Consider the following 5000-nt stretch of genomic DNA (forward strand, 5'->3'; position numbering starts at 1 on the left):
AGGGTATAAAATCTACGATTTCCAGGAGCCGCAGTAACCTTCCGCCTCCAGCGCCGCGACAAAATGACAAAAAGTCGTTAAGGGCGACGGGACATCGGACGGATTTGTAGCGGATGACGTATGCAAGGGAAATTAAATGAGCCAATTAGATTCGAGAGTGAACGTGACGTGACCATAGACAGTCAATAGAACCAATCAGGTATGGAATAGATCATCACGTGACAATAGAAGCTGGGCCTAGGAGAAGACTGTTGAAATTCAAATCAGTTCCATCATGGCTAGACAGTGCGAAGGTTGTGAGAAAAGTTATTTCGAATTCACAGCGAAGTATCAACAAAATAACGAAACAAGCTTACTAAATCTATAACACGGTGTACTGCCAATGAAAGTACAATGCCCGCACTGTAAGATATCGTTACAGAAATCGTGTCATTACAGAAATGACAAGACATCAGTAGGTTTGTGATGCATGAAAATGGATTCAAAAAACAAAACGAAGAAAGAAGTGTAACTTTGTTGCAAGCGAACGCAATTCCCACCAACAACAACCTGGAATACCCCAACGATCCCAGTGACCCGCAGTCGGCAGTTGCTGCTTCAGGTAAGATTAGGTTAAAACTGTCCCTGGGTCCGGGCTGTCTCCTGCCGGAACATACAAGGTGAAGATTTTGTGGGGTGGGGGAGGGGAGGCATAGCTCCCCTGAAAGGAGGTATAAGGGAGCGAAGCCCCCTATATCTACTGAAAAGGTATCTGATACCTGGTTTGCCCGGGCTCTATCCTGCCGGAGCATACGAGGTGAAGTTTCTGTAAACCAGGCATGGGGTAGGGGGGAGGGCAGCCCCCTGAAAAGGGGTTTAAGAGGGCGGAGACCCCTATACTATACTTGCTAGTATTCTACCGATATTTCTCGAAATTCTCAAATATGTAGGCCTATCACTCCTTCCCCACCTATCGATATCGATATCGTAGTTAGGCTTCGTTTGCGAAGGAAATGAGTGCTGGATTCGTTCGAAACAACGAAAGCTATTAGAAAATTATTCTATTCACCCAAAAAATTGTGTGGGGTTGCATTTCCAAATTTTACCGTCCGGTGGTCATCAGGCGGAGTAAATAAATAAATGAGTAATTTCTCTTCATTAACTCTGGCATAATATCAAAGGCTAATGATTAATCATACTAATTATTTTACTGACATTCTACTACTTTCTTCTTGGAAATATGTTAAGCCGGCTCTATGGATTATCATAAACACTGTAATTGTGTTGAGTGTTTTATGAACTAGAATATCCTTAGGCACTGACAAAGCAAATGCAGTTTTGAGATCAGTATAATTAACTTTTTCGGGATTTTGATATATCACACTTGATACTCAAAGAGAGAGAGACTTTCTCACTCAAAGCGTGACTAAAAAGCTTCAGTTTTAACACACGAGGGCGTTGTATTATTATAAAGTAAGTAAATGTTGCTCTTGACTTCTATTTTGTTCGTAATATGTTTAGGAAATTTCAGGCATTTTTGTAAGAGAATGGGAGGGACGAAGGAAGCGAGAGAGTTAGAGAGAAGGTAAGAGAAAGAGTGAGAGAAGGAGGAAGGGAGAGGAAGAGTAAGAGAGAGAGGGGGGGAAGGAGAGTGGGAGCCATAAAAAGAGAGAGTGAGTGAGAGGGAGATGGAGAGAGAGAAGGAAGATAAGAGAGAGAGAGAGAGAGAGAGAAGGAAGGTAAGAGAAAGAGAGAGAACAGTAGCTTTCTTGAGGAGACACCAGACTGAATTCTAAACGAGAATATTTATTTTTAGATGGCATTATTCCACTCGCAGGTGGGTTGGGGACAAATGGATAATGATTACAGATACTGTGCATGTAGTGTAATTAAGAGAAGAGATAAGTTGACGATATAGATGATAAACAATAATAATTATAATGAACACACACACACACACTTAAACACACATTCAAACACACACACACACACACACACTCAAACACACACACACACACTCAAACACACACACACACACACTCAAACACACACACACACACACTCACACACACACACTCACACACCCACACACACACACACACACACACACACACACACACACACACACACACACTAAAACACACACACACACTCTCTCACTCACTCACTCTCTCACTCACTCACTCACTCACTCACTCACTCACTCACACACACACGCGCACATACACACACACACACACACACACACACACACACACACACACACACACACACTCACTCACTCACTCACTCACTCACTCACTCACTCAAACACACACACACACACACTCAAACACACACACACACACACACACACACACACACACACACATGAACATGAACATGAACATATACAAACATATATTTATAGATTCATACATACATTCCCACATATTGAAGTAATGACGAAAGAAGAAAAACTTAAAAGTCAATACTACCCTTACTTCGGAAACTGATATTGATTATATACCGTTAAAAATATTTTAAACTATACATTTTTTCACTTCCCCGCCCCTCCCTCTCTGTTTTTGCTTCTATTTTGGCTCTTCTATGTTTATCACAAACACGTGACTGTTCCATGATAAAAAGATGTATTGTCCACTCCAGATTTTTCTGTGATTTTAGTATTATAGTAAGAGACGGTGTCGGCGAATCTATTTTAGAGTATTTTCATGTTATATACCACGAGGAAGATCATGATACCAGTCATATTATCATTATCTTTGTTCATAATTATAACTACTTGTTATTGTTTTATGTCCGTTGTTATCATTGTTCATTTCGAGACGAGAAAGTTAAAGAATAAGACATTTTTCATTAAAATTTACAGAATCTTTTAGTAAATAATTGAATACAATACTGCGATTACACGTTTGTCTTTCGGAACAGCCTTTCAAATCATTTTTGAAATTGTGAATTGTTAACGGTCAGTCATTCATTGGAGGAATGATAGGAAGCGCCATAGCATTATTTTCTCTTATGTGGCGTTACAGAGGAAGTAATACAACGAGAAACGAATTCAAGTGAATGTGAATAGAGTAGCTTACTAAACATGTATTTTCGTGGTAAAAAGATCCCTTGCCGTGACCAGGATTCGAACCTGGGTTATTGCGGCCACAACGCAATGTACTAACCACTATACGATCACGGCCGTTCAGCTGTTAGTAGACACATAGTCCCAAGTTCTTTACATTCCGCCGTGAACGTACTGACATGTATTTTTGAGCCCCGTTTACTAAGTGCTCATATATTGCATGTATCAAGAACAAGAAGTCACTAAGAAAAGCCTATCAAAAGCCTAGTTTTTGTGTATGTGTTTAGTGTACGCATTTAGATGAAAAATAAATGCTGTATACATATGTATGTGTGTGTGTGTGTGTGAACACACACATATATTCATGTATGTTTATTCATATAAATGTATATGTAAACATTTGAATAAATAAATACACACACATATGTATATGTATGTATGTATGTATATATATATATATATACATACATACATACATACATACATACATACATATACACACATACATACATATACACATATACATATACATATATACATATACATATATACACATACAAACACATACACACACACACACACACACACACACACACACACACACACACACACACACACACACACACACACACATATATATATATATATATATATATATATATATATATGACATTCCATGACATTGAATTTAACCAGAAAACACCAAACCGAAGATGGCAAATTAATTTTTTTCCGTTTATAAGTTTCCACGCCAATAGAGCCAGAATATTCCTCCTCCCCATCATTCTTTGGGCTAAATACACACGGAATTACGTAGGGCCTTACCATGGCTTATTACTTCAACCCAATCAAGGCTGAAGTTCGTTTTCCTCTGAAAACCACTTATATTAAATTTTCCTTCACTTCCAAGAAAGATGCAGGGCGCTGTTTATGATCTATTTTCCTAATTACACGGTCCTTTGCAATTTATTCACAACTATTTGTTGTGGGTACTTCCAATATGGCCGCCAAGATTTCAGTCTGGCAGCACCTTCTAAAGAAAAGCTCGATTCAGTCTTATTTTGAGATCAGTGGAGTCTATACGTATTCATCAGGGAAAGCTTTCTTTATAATTTTTTCGTAACCAATTCCCGCCATCATTTCATTCCAGTAGAGTACTGTGCAATATGATAAGTAAGAAAAATGTGTACGAAGATTTTTATAGCTTAAAGGAAAAGGAAATAGTAATATTTTTGTTTACACTCGCCTTGCTCGGGGTAGCGTGGGCAGCAGCTGAGCGCGTCTCTCATCTCCTATAGTCGTAATGGAGAAGTCCTTGGGAAATTGAATGATTTTGAATGGAAAAACTCGTGTGTGAAGGCCTATTAATAACTCTCTTTCCATTCGTTCTTTGTGGAGAGGAGAGCAAACAGGGTATGCCATTGCTCGGTGCAATTTTTGATTGATTGAAGGGAACCCGTTGGAACCGTTGGAGGGGCGCCATGAGGTCGATCCGAGTTGAGCGTTTTGTCCGAGACAAGTTGATCCTTCCATTTGTTTGCGTTGTGAGTTCAGTTTTCTTTTCTGATGATTAGGAATGTAGATAACTTGTTTCCTTTTTCTGTTTTCAAAGGACATTTAATTTACGTGTTATGTAAACTGTTCTACTTGTGAAAGGAGTAAACCTGAGAACTCTCCTCATTCTCCAGAATGTACAATAGTTTTGCCTTTGATTCTACCTTTTTCTCCAGTCTAGTAGAATAAGGTCTGATTTTTTGGGAAGAGTTGTATAGGGGTGAATTTCTTTTGAATTGAGACCGTTACAGCAGTCTAAGTCAAATTTCTTTTTGTTCCAACAAAGATATTTATTTTCTAGTAACTGGCTTTTCTCCCCAATACTACATCACTGCGAAATACGTGTGTACATTAAAAGTAAATTAGATCTAATTCCTGGGAGAGGTTTCCAGGT

The 5000-nt window shown here is 38.8% G+C and overlaps 1 non-coding gene across 1 annotated transcript; it reads right to left on the reverse strand.

Moving 5' to 3' along the window:
* Positions 1-3097: 3097 nt before the first annotated feature.
* Positions 3098-3169, reverse strand: TRNAH-GUG (transfer RNA histidin (anticodon GUG)). The gene has a single exon. It is a non-coding gene; the product is annotated as a tRNA-His (tRNA).
* Between the last annotated feature and the right edge of the window lie 1831 nt (positions 3170-5000).

This window comes from Penaeus vannamei, chromosome 15, assembly GCF_042767895.1.
Source record: "Penaeus vannamei isolate JL-2024 chromosome 15, ASM4276789v1, whole genome shotgun sequence".
NCBI classification, from domain to species: Eukaryota; Metazoa; Arthropoda; class Malacostraca; order Decapoda; family Penaeidae; genus Penaeus; species Penaeus vannamei.